This window comes from Ixodes scapularis, unplaced genomic scaffold (assembly GCF_016920785.2).
Source record: "Ixodes scapularis isolate PalLabHiFi unplaced genomic scaffold, ASM1692078v2 PGA_scaffold1__304_contigs__length_218370807, whole genome shotgun sequence".
Lineage (NCBI taxonomy): Eukaryota > Metazoa > Arthropoda > Arachnida > Ixodida > Ixodidae > Ixodes > Ixodes scapularis.
This window is the reverse complement of record NW_024609846.1, coordinates 34,739,075-34,758,799: the sequence shown is the minus strand read 5'-3', so window position 1 is coordinate 34,758,799 and position 19,725 is coordinate 34,739,075.

The following is a 19,725-nucleotide window of genomic DNA, read 5'->3' as shown; positions in this document are numbered from 1 at the left end:
TCTTGCGCCTTCCCCGGGAAATTCCGATGACCTCCCCCCGCTCTCCGCCGCGACCCCGACGGCACGAAGCGACGCGAGGTGTCATCTACGAGAGAGGCGACACGGACCAGACCACGCCGTGGACCAGACTCCCGACCGCCCGCTGTGTTCGCCCCCGCAACGGTCTCCCTGTGTTTCTTACACCTCCCCTCATCCCCCTCCCCCTTTCCCCATCGCCTCCCCAAGTCGAGCTCTGAGCGGCGAGCCGCCCCAGTAAATCTGTAGTTGCAAGTCGAAAGCTGTGTCGTCTGTTTCGTCCTCTTGTGTGTTTCTTTCGTTTTAATTCAATGTAGATTACCAACACGCTCAAGTCTATAACAGAAAGGATGCATACCTAAAACAAAAAAAATATAGAACGACCACGGGCAGGAACCTCTGGTGAGGCTCTCGGAGTGACTCCCTGCAATGGACTTGCGCAGACCAGAGAAAATGATCGGTCAGAGCTTGCAGCCATAAGGTGCTTCATACCATGAAGTTCCAGAAGTAGCTGCAATTAAAAGCAAAGTGCATTTCATGTCTCTGCAGAAAGAAGTTTAATAGCTAGTGTGCATTCATAAGGTGATACAGTCATGAATGCACAGACTTTTCAATGCAGCACTATATCACCAACTTGTTAACCGTGCAGGGCAACACTAAAAACCGAGAGCATTATTCCAAACTATCTCAGTTTAAAGTTAACCACGGCAGAAGCTGCAAGCCATGTGACCTTCTAGTTGGATGCCATGGTACGTCGAGCTTATAATCATGTGTCAAACTGTTTTTGCTGCAATGGCTTGTAGTGTCAAAAGTGGTCCAGCTTAAAGAGATGCAAAGTATAGACGTTTGTGAGTGGGGCCCTGACCTAGTCTTCAGCTACATTGCAAGGTAGGACATTCCAACCGGGATGTTGGCTGCCTGTAACCACAGGACCAGCTTGTGAACAGCGATTGTTCGAGCCGAGTACATGTCCTCGACAGTGCCGTTATTTGACACGCAGTTTTATGAATGTTAAACATGACTGACTTACAGAGAGACTGCATCTCAACGACTAATGACTTGGGATACCTAACTGAATACTGATATATTAACTAAATGCAAAACAATTACCTGGCAGGCATTAAATTTTTCAACAGGGTGGGTCGACTCCGCATTAAGTTGAAGGAGTCGATGCGTCAGGCACGTAGCCAGGATTTTGTTTCAGGGGGGGCCCAGTCATGACAAAATGCTGTATAAGGGGGAGGGGGCAGAGGAGGACCCATGCAAAATGAAAGATTTCGGGGGGGGGGGGGGGGGGGGGCCCGGGCCCCATGGGCCTCCCCCTGGCTACGTGCCTGCGATGCGTAATAGGACAATACAAACAAAAATATGCCTTACGATTCCTTTTGCACCTTCAAAATGATGTGTTTTTGAAGGTACGATACACAATGTTTTTGATTCAGAAAGTGCCCCAGCTGTACAAATGCATATGCAGTAAGGGCACTCGCAAAGCCTATTCTCCTCAGCTCTGTGCAGGTTAAGCTAAGTAGTGTATAGAAGTACACGCTCACTGACACTATGAGAAAGGCAGGGAGAAGTCTCCGTTGTTCCACCACCAGCCTGTCTGCTACCTCCGAAGACGTTTCAGCGCCTCATGAGCCTGGAGCGAGCACATCTGTCCAAAGCGGGGTGAAGAGCACAAACACGTGCTGAAGGACGCCCAGCCATTCTCTTTTTGTCATCGGCTATTCTACATATTTTTAGTATGACATATTTTTAAGTGAGAAAAAGCATTGCAAATATGCAGTCCAACTTTGACCATAATACAGAATTCTGATAAAGATAACAGTTGCTATTCACCATTTTCCAAATAAGTGCTCCCACCTATCGGAACATCTACACATGTGGTGCGTGAGTGGGTTCAGGACTGAGAGGCTAGAAAACGAAGCGCTTACAAGGCTTGTCTGGCCCTTCCAACCACGTGTGTACATTCGTCGCAAATCCCCGATTTTTAGACAAAATAATTTAGAATGAGCAAATCTTGTCTACGCCCGAGGTAGAACATTGAATAGTGATTCCCCCATATTGTGCCAACCATCCTTCAACCTGCGGTACCACCTGCAAATGAACTATGTTGTGCTGCGGCACGCGTCCATGTTGCCTGCTTCAGAGGAAAACCACTGCTCGTGTTGAAGACGAGATCCCACAATGTACAGGCAACAATGTTTGACGAACTAAAACAAAATTGATATCATTCAATAGACACAGATAGGCTCACAAAGTGTCGACACCATGATTGTTGTTGTTGGTTTTACTCTTGTATACAAACAAAAGTGACTACCTCTTTCCTCCGATGTACAGTAAAAGCCCATTATCTTCGTGGTCCCTATTTGTTCTTGAATCGGTCACAGAGGACATAACCGCAGCCACTGAATTCCGCAAAATTAAAGGCCGCGAAAATTAAAGGTTCGCCAACATTAAGGGGTTTACTGTTCTTCCGTGTGTCACATGATGTTAACATTTCAAGGAGGCTGAAGGTATTGGTTTAAGAAAAAATTGACCCATGAAAGAAAATGCCCTTCTCCAGGTTAGGCACGCGAGGTTCTTTTGCACTACCTATAAGGCGGCAAGTTTGTTTCGGCAGAGATTTTGGTAAAACGGAGTCACAAAAGTAGCTATACTTGGCGTCAACTATTTTGTGCTGCATTATAAAGCTAGAGTAAATTCCACAGTGCTTCGGCACAGCAGTGTTTGTTGCGAGAACATATGTGGTTTAGTGTTGCCTCCCATTTGCATGATCTAGAGAAACTAGCGCTGACAGGGTTGGAGCACTCCAAAAAAACAGCCGACTCTGGAAACATTCAGAGATGCACACATGCAAACTGTGCATTTCTTAAAAGTGGAGTCGAGCAAAGGTAAAAACAATATGTATGCTTACGGCGGCCATACTTGCCTTTCCCAAGCATGACCACCTTTTTCTCGGTAGCACCATCCAGTAAGAGGCACCAGCAACACGCCCATGAGACGCCGCCGCCTCCTGGATTGAATGACGACCCGCCTGAGGTCTTGGAAGGAGATCCGGAACACTGCTTTAGGCCAGATGTTGTATCTGGTGCGGCAGGGACTAAAAGTAAAAATTAAAAAAATTTATCTGAAGCGCTACATTCCTATAGCATAAACTCTAGGATAGCAGTATTTTTTTTTAGGTAAGTGATGCGTTTTAATTAAACACAAATGGTTGGTTTATATGATGAACCAGCAGCCCCTATTTTGCTTAAGTCTAACGCAGTGTCTAACGTTACGTCCGCCGGAACCAAAAATAAAAATTAAAGTTACCGTATTTACTCGAAAATAGGTCGAACCCTATTTATTAGACCCACCGAGAATAAAAAAAAATAATTCAAATATAGGTCGACTTTTTTTTATTTTTAAGAACAGGGGAAATTTTGGGCAAAAGAAACAAACCTTTATTTACATCACTCTCAGCTAAATCACGGGGCGATGCAAAAAACTTAATCATTGTCAGAACTTCTGGACATGTCATCGTCGTCCGAAGCTTCGTCAGCTGGGTAGACATCCTCGCAAATTCGCGACAATACTTCGCTGACATCGTTGTAAAATGACAAGAAACGAAAGAAGGTGCGAAGCGACGAAAGACAAACTACGAAGACGCAAGCAAAGCCGCCTTGTCGCCATGAGCAACACGCGAGCCGAGCCGCCTCAAGCAACTAACAAAAGTAACATCTTTTTTTTTCTCTTTTTGTGCGCGTTTGCGAGGATGGAGGGCAAAGTGCATGGCGCATCGCGTTCCTCTACTTCCCAGTTGCCCAGCAAGGGGAACGCTAGAGGCGCGATGGCGAAATCCGACGCCCGAGGGGTGCGCGCGATAGCGGCACCGGCCACCGCGGGCGCCGGGCCATTTCGGTTGTTTACCAAAAGCTTTTTGAAACAAGAAGCGGCGCGGCTCTACGGCAACGCCGGCTCGGTGACTCGATAGCTTCATGCTCCGGTAGGGTCGCAAAATTTCACCGCAAATGTAGGTCGAAACTCTTTGGTCACGATTTCCGAAAAAAAATAAAAGGTCCCGAAGGAAAAATCCATCAATGTAACCCTGCTTGGCAGTCATTGTTTTCTAGTGGACCGCTGACTGTGCCTGACTGTACGTCAAGCATGTCTGATTGGCCAACAAGTTACTCTGACCGACAGTCAGACCCCGCTTGTCGGCTTTCTGATGGTTTCCTGGTGGCAGTCGGCCGCCGCGAAATGCCATCAGGATGTCTTGGTGGTGATTCTGACCGTACATCGATTGTCTCTGACTGTACGTCAGAAAGCTTTGACGTGCAGACAGACGTACGGCCAAAGGACGTAAAGTTCGTTCGGATACCACTATTTCGTCAAATCTATGAATACGAAAAGTAATCTATGCACGAGAAAACGATTTTGGGACGTGAGCCCATAAAACCGCTGACGTTAGAGATATGACACGCAACCGACCGACAACCTTGATCAGAAGGCCGCGGAAGCGCCGAACACGACACTTCGCACTTCGCCGACTTCGCTTCGCCCATAGAGGCTTCGCCGAGCTTTCATGAACGATCGCTCTCGACTCGGTTTGTTTGCCCGCTTGCTTTAACCTGTCGATCCTGCCCGGGCTCTACAATGTCTTATGTTTTAGTAGAATTTCTACTCGACAAGACCCAGCCTGTTGTGAGTTCCGACGATGTAAGGGACTTAAGCGGTGTAGTTGAAGACGACAGGGTGTACCAGGTCTACTGGGCCGGTGATGCGCGAACAAAAGGATCGTTCTACGACGCGAAAGTACTCTACATGGCAGGTGAGTAGAACTGAAGTACGGCGAGTGATGTACGAGTGCTTTGCATAACATGCTGACGGCTTAACTGCATTTGCAACCAAAGCATTTTGTATAAAGCGAATAGTCAAATCGAGTTTTCTAACGGTGGGGCGTAGCATAGCGGTTAGGGTGTCCGATTTCTACGCATGTGGTCGCGGGTTCGATGCGCGGTGGTGCTGTTTTTTTTTTTTTTTTTTTCTCGAACTTTTTGTTTTATCGAGGCATTTGGCGATATTTATGAGTGCGTATAGCTTTACTCTTATATAAATGCTGCCCTTGTTGATGAAATTCCCTTGGCAGTGGCAGTCAGACGTCATCTGATGGACCATCAGATGACGTCTGATGGTCCATCACGTTCCACCAAGGCTGCTGACTGGCAGTCAGTGTCCCAAATTACGTAGCTTGATGGAATTTTCAATAGGGGTTGACTTATATTTGAATAAACACGGTAGTCAGCCGCGCGACGAGACACACATTATGAAAGCGATTGGTGCGAGCGAAAAGGGGATGAGCGCCGTTTTCTAGAAGCCCAAGAACCGAGCGGCGCAAGCAGCGAGAGTGAGAAATCTTCGTCGCTCGGCGCCGGCACTCGTAGCTTCTCGCCGTCGCTCGTCTCGTTGTTCAGAAAGGCGCTCCAAGTGCTTACCATTGCATTGGGACCAGCCTCGCATCCAACCGTAACCAGTCTTGACTTTTTTAAAGCCGCACAGGTAGAAGTTAGCATCGTACATACATCGTTTTCAAGCATGGCTCCTCGTTCATTGCTCGATTCACATTTTCAGTAAATGACAAACCGCAATGAAGCACAATTATTCTAGTTCAAAATTGTCACGAACACTTCGCACGCATGCTTACACTGTAGCACACCTAACGTAATTTAAAAGTAGAACGAAAACGGGACGAGATTCGCTTGCCGCTTCACGGATCCTAGGCCTTCGGATCCTAGGCCTAACGGCCAAACCTGGAAGTCGCCTGCGGTCCGGCGATCGGACGAGTCGAGCCGGCCTGACCCAGGTTGACCACGCCTGGTTGAACTCTGAGAGGCGCCGTCGGGTTGAGAGCCAGAGACGCAGTAGAAACGAACCGTAAAACAACATCTGTCCCGTAAAACGCTGAGCGAGCCAGCGACGCTAAAACCGCTACGTCGCCATCTCCGCGACGACCGGAAGCGTGGAAGCCAGGAAGTTAGAAAAGCCGCGGCAGCGGAAGCCACTGGGCGGAAGCATTACGTTTCGGTTTCGCTTTTCTTCGACGCCGGCTATAGGGTTGCGGGCTGGTGGGTTTGCGGCTGGTTGCGACGACGCGAGGGGCCACGAAAAGACGCCGAGTTGGCCGAGTACGAGTCACGGCCCACGATACGAGCAACGGGCTGTTTGCCGCTGTCGACCGGCGATGCGGTATCCGCGGCTTGGTGTCACGATCGGTGTGTTCCCGTGCACGTTAACTCAAAGCTCGAAGTTATGCAGTTCCGTTCCGGCACCAGCCGCACCATGTTTTCCGGTGCATCGCACGTGGAGGCCTTTCGACGCATTCAATGAACGTAAAGATCGCGCCCGCTGTCTTCGGTGCTGTGGAAGAAGTTGGGAGACGGAAGAAGCATCAAAACCAAGGCGTTTATGACTCCAGGCCGGGCTGCCGGTTCACTCTGAACGAGAGGTGACGTGTGTGTGCACGCTTTGAGGAAGCCTCCGCGTTTCGCCGCGCTAGACCTCGCCGATCGCGAACGGACCAACCGGACCCCGAGTCCGAGAGGCTTTTGCGCAGCCAGGAACGGCACCGAGGTAGGACCTGCTCGTTCTGCGCTGCCATGCAGTGCTCTACAGTGCTCGGAGCTCTCTGTGTCATCCGTGCTTGCACTGAAGCCTTTGTGACCCCTTCGGACGCGCAAGTCATACTTCGCAAAGGTTTGGACGGGGCCGCCTTCACCGAGCAGCTCCGCTATATTCCGCTTACTTATGATTGCAATAAAAGCTTGCGTTTGTCCTCGGGAAAAAAAATTGCGGGACCGCTCTCCGCGCCGCCGACGAGGTTGTCCGCCGCCATGTTCGCAGCTGTTCACTCGCTCCCGCAGCGAGCGCCTTCCGATAATCCTCCCCGTTCCAAAATGAGATGCGCTTTGTGCATTATGCCGTTTAGATGACCGCATATTGAATGCGGCAACTGCATTCAATGCGACTAAGTCGCATTCATGTAAACGCGGCTTATGTCCTTTTCCAACATGTATGGTGTATGTAACGATACCGGTGGTGAACGATGGAGGTTTTTCATTGGAAGATGGCGGTCGTCTTTCTGCATGTATGATTTGGTTATACCTGTGGTCCTATGGTATAAGCGTTTTGGTGGAAAGATGGCGGTCGCCTACGTCATCGGACGCAAAATCATACCAGCCACACCGAATCATATCGGCAAGCAAACTGGATGCCAGTATAGACAGACCCGGAGCCATAACGGTGCCGGTATCTCCAGTTATGCAGAACGCCAAACCAAACTAGCTGCATTCATAACACAAAGAAATTATGTAGTGTCATACCAGAACTGTACAAGCAGCAGGTTTGTTTCTTGTTCGTTTTTCCAATAGGGATGTATCGAATAAATCTGATTTTATTTCTGAACCCGCATTTCGCCACGTGTGAATGTAATCGGGACAGAGTGGCGTTATCTACTTCTCCGCCAGCTTTCATGTTACAAAAATGTGATTAAAAACACGTTAATTTTTTAATTGACTGTTAATATCTAAACTTACTTCTGCGTTTCGGCAACAGTAACGGTAGCTTCGATTCCTTATTTTTTAGATAGCTGCAACTATAAGAAATTACTTTTTTTTCAGACTAACCTATGAAGAATCGACGAAGGTAAATAAACTAGCCGACGTCAGAAGAATCTCACGTTGCGCAACGTAGAGCAGTCTTGAAGGTTGAAGAATTTTCATTTTTTCTTGTTGTGATACTTCGGCACCATTTTCAGATTTGCAATGAATGATTCTACATCGATATGAACTTCATTGAACTTAAACTGGTCCTTTTTGCAAGAGTAATATATTTAAATTAATTTTTGTTCTGCTTTTTTGTGCCCACGTGCTGCAGCAAGCTCTGTTCACGGCTCCAGCTTGTTTAGTAGCGAAACCACCGTTGTAGTGACAATTGCAGGCGGCGCACTGTGCATTGTTTGTAATTCGAACAATGTTCGCTTTGGCAGTCTGACTGTAGTCTCGACATGGCAGTTTCAACATAGAATGCGTTCTGAGGGAGGACCTGGAAATTCCTTGGCTTGCGAAAATGTTTTCAACGCAGAACGTGTTTGTATGAAAAAGATTTTATGGAAAAAGAATGATGCGGGAGTGTGTTACAACACGGACAACAGGTGCAAGGCACGTGCTGCAAAAGCTCGCCCGCGCTGTTTTTCCATCTCTCATCATCCGAGTATTTGAACGGCCAGCATCTGCCCGTTTTAGGTGTGGTAACTCACCGCACAACCCCGCTTCGCACGCTCCCCAAATCTTTTAAAAAATGTTTTTTTTGGTGGCTTCCAATGTAAATAATAAAGTTTCTAATTAAAACCTTATGTATATTTTTACCACTTAAAACGTTATATAACAATCTTTAGATCCCACTGATGCTGACGATTAGCCACCTACTCGTAATAAGACCGCCTGACTTTTTGCTCAGCCACACAAACCGCATTAGTCTATCCTTTTTTAAGAACAATATTTCTCAATTCAACGAAATGCAAAGGTTTAAGCGAGCTAGACAAGAATGACGAAAATAAACCATGGAGAAAGGGAACAAGAGGGGCAACGGACGAACACAAATTTTCAAAAACAGCTACGTGACTGGTGCGCGGACCAGGCGGAATTTTTCGGCCGCGCACCAGTCACCTAGCTGTGTTTGGAGATTTCTGTTTGTCCGTTGTCCTTCTTGTTCCCCTTCTCCAGGGATTATTTTTGTCTTTTACTCAAGCTCAAGCATCCGTCAAAAGGTTGGTGAGCTTTGCTCCAATAGGACAGCTTTGCGGTGAGGTTTCCTGCAATCAGCATTGCTCCGGTGAGCATCTCTTCGGTGAGCTTGTCTCCGGTGAGCTTTTCTGTGGTTAGTTTTTCTTCGGTCAGCTTTTCTCCGCCGCCCACATTACGCGTATGATAATTTTAAAAAAAAGAAGGCCTTACCTGCGGAGCGAGGACTAACAAAATAAGAGCGTAAATTTTCTTCCTGCGGCGGCCGTCTGTTAGCAAAAGGCGTCCGGGTAACGCAAACGCCGAGAGATGCATACTGCAGTTTGCATGAGAGTACATCTCATGTCACCCACTCCCCCGGGTGATCCAAATAGAAGCCAGGCTGTTCAAATCGACCGCAAAATTCGGTTGCTTAACATATCGTGCTACGACTTTGTACAGCGTTACACACAAATTGATTTTTTTTTTTTGTAAAATTTGCAAAGAGCAAGTAAAAAAAAAAAGGCGTAACTTCTATCGAAATGCAGCAAAGCCACCGGTCTTCGAACCATAGGGCTCTCTATTGTTTGAATACGGGTGGCTTAACTGTATTTCCGTTGGAGTTAAGCGTTTCTCTTCCTTTTTTTTTTACTTTTTCCTCAAAAAAATTTGCTCACTGCAAATTTTACGAAAAAAAAAAAGAATTGCATTGTTTGTGGGCAACGTCACACAAAATCGTGGCGTGGTAGGTTAAGAAATCAAATTTTGCGGTCGATCCAAAGAGCCTGGCCTCTATTTTAAACCCGGTATCAGAGATGGGCAGTATTTCACATACAAGTATTTGAAATACGTATTTCAAATACTCTGTGTAATTTGCAGTTGTATTTAGTACAAATTGGGTAATGTGTTTGACGTGTGTATTTAAATACAAAAACGTGGGTATTTCAAATACAATTGTAATTAAATACAATTTGGTAAGCGCAAATACATCCCTCAAATTTATTGTCACTGTCCAGAGCAGGAAGAAAACTACGTTCTGCACCCAATGCAGCGTCTCTCAATCAAGCACGAGCGTTTAGTGAGTTTGCGATTACGGTGTAGTCCAGGGCAAGAATAGTGACGAAATCGACGTTCACAGGCAGACTGGCTAAATAAGTGCCTGTGACAACTTGTGATGCTTTCCAGCCTGATTTCCATCCATATTTTTGCCTGGAACATTCTAAATACGCGGGTCGTCCAGATTTTCGTAACTGGTGCGAGTTGCAACAATAAAGAATTCTCTAGCTAGTGCTGCGCGTCTTGGTCGTCTCGGTTCTTTGTTGGTCTATACCAAAATGAAATCGACAAAAAAAGCTGCTTGAAGCTCTGTACCTTTTTAACCTATTACGTCCAAGCTGATTACATTTTTTTTAAATTATATTTCTATTAGGTTACTAGAGCCTCGCACACTAACTCCCGAGAGTGCGACGCAAAATTAAAATGAGATACCCAGAAACCCGTTGAACTCGTTGCAGGTGCCCTGAAGTCGCTGACGCAAATTTTGAAGAATGTATTTGGAAAAGTATTTGGAGGAGACCAAATACATTTAGTTGTATTTGCATCTTGTACTTCAATGCTTCTTTTTGGAAATGTAATTAGATTTCTAATTAAATGCATTTTTGACGAAGTATTTTGTAGTGGTATTTCGATACATATTTGCATGTATTTTGCCCATCCCTGCCCGCTATGCATGGCGCCTACACTAAACATGGCACCACGCTACGTATACATGGATCAAAAAAGTCGTTAATTGACGAACCGAAGTCAGATGGGCCCGGGCACAAGAGCGTGAGAACACGCACGAACAGAATGTATACTAGGACGCGCTCTAGGCATGATAAATACTGGTAAACGCATACACTGTCGTGCTAACTCCTTCATACCCTTTTAGGTTCCACTTAGCTTGCGCATTGTAACTTGAGAGATAAGATTTCATATGAAGCACGCCGAAGAGCACGAACAAAACTTTCAAACGACGCCAAACGACACCTCAAATGACGGAGAACCAGGAGCAAGACTGTCGACCCGATATTTTTGTCGGTTCGGTTCGGGTTCGGGTTCACGGCTTTCGGTTCAGTTCTGGTTCAGCTCCGGAAATTAAAAATGACGATTGAAACTAGCTTAAACCGGTTTGAACCGCGGAATTGAAAAACGGATTTTCTGGGTTGTTTTGGCAATTGGCCCTATTTCCGCCGTGAAACAAATAACTATATAGTTATTTTTTATCGTTTGTACAATTCACTTTTATTTTCTGGTACCAAAAACTAGAAATAATGATATTTAATTTTAATACAACCTTTAAAAAAATGTTGACTAACATAAAAAACATCGTGTTTATACGACTCAACACCTATTTGTTTACCTCAGTCACATACCGGGTGTTTCAGCGACGACTCACAAAATTCCTAAAATTTGCGTATTTCGGGTAAAAATATATTTTTTATGGGACAGCATTACTCGGGGTGGCCGACGTCAGAAAATTCGCGATACTTACTAATTAGTTTGCTACTTAATTAAAAATAACTGCTTAACCTTTTAATTGGTAAAAGTATACATATAGCTTTAATTAAAAACTGGCTGAGCTTCGTTAAAACCGCTAAAGCACTATATTGCCGCGCGCAAGGCTGAGAAAGCAACGCTCGGTCACGGTCCTCCAGAAAGTTCCCGTTTATTCATGTACCGCACGTAACTTCTATCATTTATCCCTGCTTTTGTTTTCTAGAAAGTGCGTGTTCATTCTCGCCCCGATCACGCGACGCTCGAACCGCTTTCGCCGAATCTTCGAGATAGCGGCGCACTCTAGATAAGAGGCCGCCCGCGACCTTGTCGAGTCAGTTTCGCCCCAGCGTTCGACTCTGCTGCTACGCCGACCTCGACGCCCGCGACGCTTTGTTATTATCATTTGTACCCTTTTATTTTTGGCACAAGTTCGCCACATTAAACGTTTATTTATTCCTGTTTATTTCTTGTTTATTGGTCACCACCCGTGACATTTTGGTGGAGGTGCGGGGTACCGCATGCCCGTTCAGCGTTCCCCTCCCGGGGCCCGCAGTGCAAGCCCGATTCCAAGCCCTGTGACAAGACCACTCAACGCGGAACCTGAAACTCGGACCAGTCGCCGAACCCAAGGTCTACACCCGGAATACGGACTTCTGCCACCCAGGACCAGGCAGCCTACGAGGCCGACGATGGACGACCAGCAATCGCAGTCCCCGACCGCCGCCGCCGTCGTCTACCTGCCTGTTGCCCAGCGAACCCCGACGACCTTCCATGGCGAGACCAACGAAGACGTAGAGGACTGGCTCCTGCACTACGAACGTGTAGCACGCCATAATGGATGGACCACTGAGCAGCGCCTCCAAAACCTCTACTTCTCCTTGGAGGGTACCGCGAGGCAGTGGTTCGAGAACCACGAGGCGTCGCTTACGTCGTGGGACACCTGTACCGCTGGCCTGAAGGAGACATTCACGAACCAGACACGACGACAGCGAGCGGAAGACCTCCTTCAAGTACGAACTCAAGGGCCCAACGAAACGGAAACCAGCTTCGTTGAAGACGTCCTCCGCCTGAGCAGCCGCGCCGACCCTCAGTCCACCGAGGAAAAGAAGCTGCGTATCCTGATGCGCGGCGTGAAGGACGACATTTTCGGTGGCCTCGTACGCAACCCACCGACGACGATTCAAGAATTTGTAACCGAGGCGACGAACATTGAGCGTGCACTGCAGTCCCGAGCCAGCCACTACCAGAGGCTACCCGGCGTCAGCGCGGTTCCGCCGTCCGCTTGCGACCTTGGCTCCAGCATCTCCAGCATTCGCCAGATCATCCGGGACGTCGTCCGGGAGGAAATTAAGAAGCTCCTGCCTGCTACCCACCAGCCGGCTTCAGTGTCAATAGCCGAAGTTGTCCGCGACGAGGTTCAGCGGGCAATTCAACTGGAGGCTCCTGCCAACGTAGCTGCACCCGAGGAGCCCACCGGGACCTACGCCGCAGTGGCCTGACGGCCACCGCCTCCTCCTCGCGCCTATGTCGCGCCGCCCCGACGCCAGTCTCCTGCGCCGCAGCACGACCGACGCCGCGACGACCAGCCCCAGTACGCCAGCCAGGAGCCCCGTGTACCCCGGAAGACCGATGTGTGGCGAACGGCCGACCGACGCCCGCTCTGCTACCACTGCGGGGAAGCCGACCATGTGTACCGCCGATGCCCATACCGACGACTCGGGCTGCGCGGATTCCACCCAAACGACCCGCGCCCCCGGTATGGTGAACGCCCTCGGGAGATCGACGAGTACCTGCGACGACCCCAGTCCCCCGAGCCTGCGTCCCGCCGAGAGTTCCGGTCGCCATCGCCCCGACGTCCAGCTTCGCCGATGCACCGACCCCGACGTGAAAGCCTGTCACCCCTCGCTCCTCACCGGGGAAACTAGGCGCGGCAACCCCTGGAGGTGGAGTTGCCGAAGACAACCGACGTAAAGAGCCTCCAAGAACGACGGAGCGCTCCCACTCTCCCGACCCCAAGCATCACAACGACGCTCCTGCATCGGTGTCTAACAACCTGAACATTGTGATCGACGGCCTCGACGCATCGGCACTCGTGGACACCGGAGCAGACTACTCAGTCTTGAGTGGGAGGCTCTCCCGCCGCCTTCGAAAAGTCATGACGCCGTGGGAAGGACCCCAAATACGAACCGCCGGAGGACATCTCATCACACCAGTCGGGAGATGCACTGCTCGCGTCGACATCCACGGTGAAACGTGCCCTGTCAAGTTCGTCGTTCTGCAAGACTGTTCGAGGGACGTTATCCTCGGAATGGACTTTCTCTGCGAGTATGGCGCCGTCATCGATCTCGGAACAAACCGGCTGACGCTACGAAAACCTGCTCCACCAGCGGAGGGACCCCAAGCGACGTCACCCACGGTCCGAGTCCTCGCAAACCACGTAAACCTACCACCGCGGTCGAGTGTTTTCGTACTTGTCGGGATCGATGAAGCTTCCTGTGGCGAAGTTCTTCTCGAGGGAAGCCTCCAATTGCTCCTGGGAAGAGGCATAGGCGTCGCAAGGGGAGTAGCTGAACTTCAGGACGGGCGGACTGTGGCCCTCGTGACGAACTTCCGAAACGAAACGCAACACCTCACAAAAGGTGCAGCCGTGGGCCACATCGAGAAACTCCGAAACCCCGCCGAAATCACCGCGATTACTGACGAATCCTCGCCGCCCCAGCAAGACAGTACGTCGCCAGCGCAGCTCGACATTGACCCTAAGCTTCCGGACCTTAAACGGCGTCAGCTGGCTAACCTCCTCGCCGAATACCGCGACTGCTTTGCGACGTCGTCGAAGATGCGCCAGACCGCGGTTGCCAAGCACCGCATCGTTACCGAGGACGACGCGCGCCCTGTGCGTCGATCGCCGTACAGAGTCTCCGCTAAGGAAAGGGAGGTGATCCATCAGCAAGTTCAAGAGATGCTGAATGACGACATAATCCAACCTTCAAGCAGTCCATGGGCCTCTCCAGTCGTGCTGGTTAAGAAGAAGGACGGAACTCTTCGGTTCTGCGTGGACCACCGGCAGCTCAACACGGTTACGAAGAAAGACGTCTACCCACTCCCCCGCATCGACGACACTCTAGACCGGCTGCGCCACTCTCGATACTTTTCATCGATGGATCTGAAGAGCGGCTACTGGCAAATCGAGGTCGACGAACGGGACCGAGAGAAGACAGCCTTCGTCACGCCGGATGGACTGTACGAGTTCAAGGTGATGCCCTTCGGACTATGCACGGCGCCAGCAACTTTCCAGCGTGTCATGGACACCGTGCTGGCAGGGCTGAAGTGGCAGAGTTGTCTCGTCTACCTTGACGACGTCGTAGTATTTTCAGCTGACTTCGACGAGCACTTGAGACGACTCCGAGCTGTTCTTCAAGCCATTCAGACCGCCGGACTCACACTCAAGCCGTCAAAGTGCCGGTTCGCCTATGACGAACTGAAGTTCCTTGGCCACGTGGTTAGTAACGAAGGCGTCCGCCCAGACCCCGAGAAGACTCGCGCCGTCGCGGCATTTCCAGCGCCGACAGACAAGAAGGCCGTGCGAAGATTCCTTGGACTTTGTGCCTATTATCGACGCTTCGTTCGGGATTTCGCAAGGATTTCCGCACCACATACGAATCTCACGAAGGACGCCAAGAAGTTCGAATGGGCCGAGGAGCAACAGCAGGCATTCGACGAACTGAAACAACGACTCCAGACTCCTCCTGTGCTTGGACATTTCGACCAGGATGCGGAAACAGAAATTCACACGGACGCAAGTAACGCGGGACTGGGCGCAGTACTAGTCCAAGTGCAAGAAGGCATCGAGCGAGTCATCGCCTACGCAAGTCGGACATTGTCCAAGGCGGAGAAAAATTACTCCACGACTGAGAAAGAATGCCTTGCGGTCGTCTGGGCAATAACGAAGTTTCGTCCGTACTTGTACGGGAGCCCGTTTCGTGTAGTCACGGACCACCACTCGCTCTGCTGGCTTGCGAACCTGAAGGACCCGTCAGGACGCCTCGCTCGATGGAGTCTTCGACTACAAGAGTTCAACATGACAGTGGTCTATAAGTCAGGCCGCAAGCACAGCGACGCCGACTGCCTGTCCAGAGCCCCCGTCGAAACCCCTTCCGGCTGCAGCGACGACAATGACGACGAGTGCTTCCTAGGAGCAGTGAACACCGACGATATGGCACGACGTCAACGGGACGATCCTGAGCTGCGCGCATTAATCGAGCACCTGGAAGGGGGCAGGAGTACCGTGCCACGTGTCTTCTCACGAGTACTGCCGACCTTCGCCATCCGACAAGGTGTACTCTACAAAAAGAACTTCGGGAACAACAACTCGCCGTGGCTGCTGGTAATCCCGACCGACCTTCGAGGGGAGATCTTTCAAGCATGTCACGACGACCCGACGTCCGGACACCTTGGATACAGCCGGACACTGGCCCGTATTCGTGAAAAGTATTACTGGCCCAAGCTCCCCAAGACCGTCCACCTGTACACACGATCATGCCACGAGTGCCAGCGACGCAAGAAACCTCCGACGAGGCCGGCCGGACTCCTGCAGCCTATTTCTCCTCCAACTGCACCCTTCCAGCAGATCGGAAGGGTGCAGTTGGAGGAGGATCACATTAAACGTTTATTTATTCCTGTTTATTTCTTGTTTATTGGTCACCACCCGTGACAATATTCAGAAAGTCTTTGAGCGCGTGAGAAGCGTATTTTGCTCTAAAGTTACCACTTGTGGTACAAGTAGAAGGCTAGCGGTTGCGATAAGGCCGCCCAGGGGATTTTAGTAACTCTTATCACAGCCCCAGCCTTGTACCTGTTCCACGAGTGGTAAATTTGGTGCACTAGTACGGTTTCCACGTTCTCAAAGTTTTTCTGAAAATTACTGATTTAGTTTTTTTGATGACGCTCTGCAAGTTTCTTATTGGAATTTGGAACCATAAGGCCATTTTCAGTGATTAAAAAGTGAATTAGTAATTTTAGTTATTAAGGGATCTAACTATAACTATCGCGCATTTTCTGGCATCCGCCACCACGAGTAATGCGGCCCCTAGAAAACTATATTTTTACCTGGAATACGAAAATGTTCGGAATTTTTGTCAGTCTTCGCTCAAAAACACGGTATATTTTACCTGAATCGAAAGGTTTTCCCGAAGTCTGGTAGGTTGCCTAAAATACCCGTGATTGGTGCAACTTTGCATCGGAGTATTAAAAGCTGAATCGTAGCTGCGCTATTGAACTAAGGAATGAACTGCAGCGCATAAAATCATGAAATTTGTATCTTGTCGCTATAATATACCATAAAATGGCATAAAATATAGCTTACGAAACACGTTTTACAATATACAGGGTGCGGCCTTAAGGACGAACATGTTTGACGCGCTTTGCAAAATCCGAATTCGAAACGTGCATACCTGGAATTCGGCATGCGAACTTGATTTAGCAAGTATTTTTGTCATTTTTTTTTCCAGAGCTCTATTTTGAGGTAGTGAAGTTTTAAAAATAAATCAAAATCAGAAGCCGTCCATGTCCCTATACCAACCTGTTTCTCGTCTGCATATTGGTTCATGAGCTCTCTCCCGGGTGGCTTGCTGAAAACAAAATCGCGAAAATCAATGGCGGAGGCTGGTGATAAGCAAGATCATCGCGATAATTAATACATTTAAAAAATATATATGAACAATAACGACCTGGGATCAAGCTCACATCTAGTGTGACCGTGACGCACATCCGGTATAGGGCATAGGTAAAATCGCCATTTTTGCTCTATTTTTAATATTACTATACTCCGTTTCACCTTCCGTCCGAGCACAGCGGACGCTAGGAGCCATCCCAGCCAATGCGGCGTTGAGGGAGTGTTATGCGTCCTTGAGCTCCCTGTGTTGCCCCGCCCCACCGGCAGGTCACGCGACTTTCTCCCGGCGCTGGATCGGCTGGGATGGCTCGTGGCGTCCACTGCGCTCGGACTGAAGGTGAAACGGAGCATATATGCGACTTTAGCACTGAAAAAAAAAACAATCAAAACTCTCTTTTTTTGTGCCCAATTTCAAGTCTGTAAGTTTCGAATTCGAATTTCGCAAGGCGTGCCAAATGTGTTAGTCCTTACAGCAGCAGCCTGAATATGATGATCGCGTAACTGAGGTATCAGCAATAGTATTCCCAAAATATCAGGAAAGGTTTAGTACAAACCCTTTCAGTCTACCTTCAAGGAACACTGAGCGCCAATCACTACGCTTGTTTTCCTGACGAACATTGTTTAGACTCAGCACAGTGATGCAGGTGAAAAATCATGCAGAAATGAATGATCAAATTCGTTCACTGCAATTTAGACGCACGTTCGTACTCAGATTGAATCTCGCCAATACTAGCACCTACCCAGTATTGTAGGCATTACAGAAAAACAGTAGCGAACTACGTTACTGATTACTTGCAAATAAAGCGAACGCGTTACCCACCTACGTTGCCTCAAAATAAAAGGTACGTGTTACCGTTACCGATAAAAAGTAACGCACGTTACTTTTGCGCTAATTTTTTAAATTATAAATTTCGACACAGTATTTACGGTCGCCGAAGTTTATATGTAAACATGAACTAAAAGAGCCCAACCACCCAAAACAAAATTTGTTGCCGGAAGTTTGCCTTCTTTCCGCCCGAAAACAGCTGGACGAGAATCGGCCGGTTTCATTCTCGCTCAACATCCTTTCCAATGTCACGTTACCCTCAAACTAAACGTACCAATAAAATCGGGGTCCTGTGTCTTCTAAGGTTGACATTCAATATTAAAAAGTGAGAACATGACGAAACCTATTTATTATTTTTTATTTTTATTTAGAAAATACTGCAGATGGTTTTTCACCATCCAAGCAGGAAAGGGTTACATACGGTTTCAAACAGAGCAGTCAGAACAGTCAACATTTGGGTCATGCACACAATCGGTTACATAAGGTTTCGAACAGAACAGTCAAAACAGTCAATATTTGGGGCATGCACACAATCGGAGGGCAGTGAATTCCAGTCGTTAATCGTATGTACAAAAAAGGAGTATTTAAACGTGTTATTTTTAGGAGCATATGGTCTCACATTTTTTGCGTGATTCAATCTTGCAGAGCGCTGGGGAGGTGGCAAAAGGTATAAGGTTTTGTCCAGGCCGGACACATTATTGTAGACTTTATAAAAAACAACCAGCCTAGCAATCTTCCGCCTACACTCGAGCGATTCGAGTCCGCAATTACGTATCATGTCCGACACTGATGATAGGCGCCTAAAATCGGAAGAAATAAATCGTGCACTGAGGCGCTGGATTCTCTCGACTTTTCCAATATCTTTTATTAAGTACGGGTCCCACACAATGGACGCGTATTCTAGCACTGGCCGAATCAAGCTTTTATATGCCGAAAGTTTTACCGACGAGTCACATGGTCCCAGCTTCCGTCTTAAGTAACACAACTTTTTGTAAGCCTTTGTGGTTGTACTATCTATATGGGTTTCCCAATTTAATTTTGAATTAAGATGTAGGCCCAGATACTTTACCTCGTTTACAGTTTTTATGCATTTGTCTTTAACGTGGTATGCAAAGCTAAGAGGGTATTTCTTGTGCGTTACTGTGAGAGCGCACGTTTTAGAGTAATTAATAACCATTCGCCACCTCTCACACCATTCGGCGATTTTGCAAAAGTTTTCGTTAAGCGATACTTGATCGCACGTGTTTCTGACAGTTCTATAAACAACGCAGTCGTCAGCAAACATTTTCACGGTCACACTTGTATCAATGTTGTCGGCTATGTCGTTGACATAAACTAAAAATAAGAGAGGTCCTAAGACCGACCCCTGTGGAACGCCAGATAGCACGTCAAGATGTACTGATTGACATCCGTTGATTTCAACAAATTGTACCCTATTTTTTAAGTAAGCAGCGATCCATGTCACAAGGCGAGGAGCAATGCCAACCTGTTGCAATTTTATTGGTAGTAGGTGATGCGGTACCCTGTCAAAGGCCTTGGATAGGTCTAAAAATATTGCATCAATTTGTTCTCTGTTATTAATCGCATGGCCGAAATCGTGTACTACTGAGAGCAGTTGAGTAGTAGTAGACAATCTTTTTCTGAACCCGTGCTGAAAGTTGGCTAATATGTTATGGCTATCTAGAAAAAAAACTTATGTGACTGGCGATGACATGTTCTAGCAATTTACAGCAGGTGCTAATTAATGATATCGGTCTGTAATTTTCAGCAAGCAGTTTGCTCCCATCCTTATGTACGGGTAGAACTTTTCCACAAAGCCAGTCAGGTGGAAGACATCCCTGATCCAAAGAGGTTTTGAAAATGACATATAAATATTGTGAAGTCATCTCTGCGTAACGTTTCAAAAAAGCATTTGG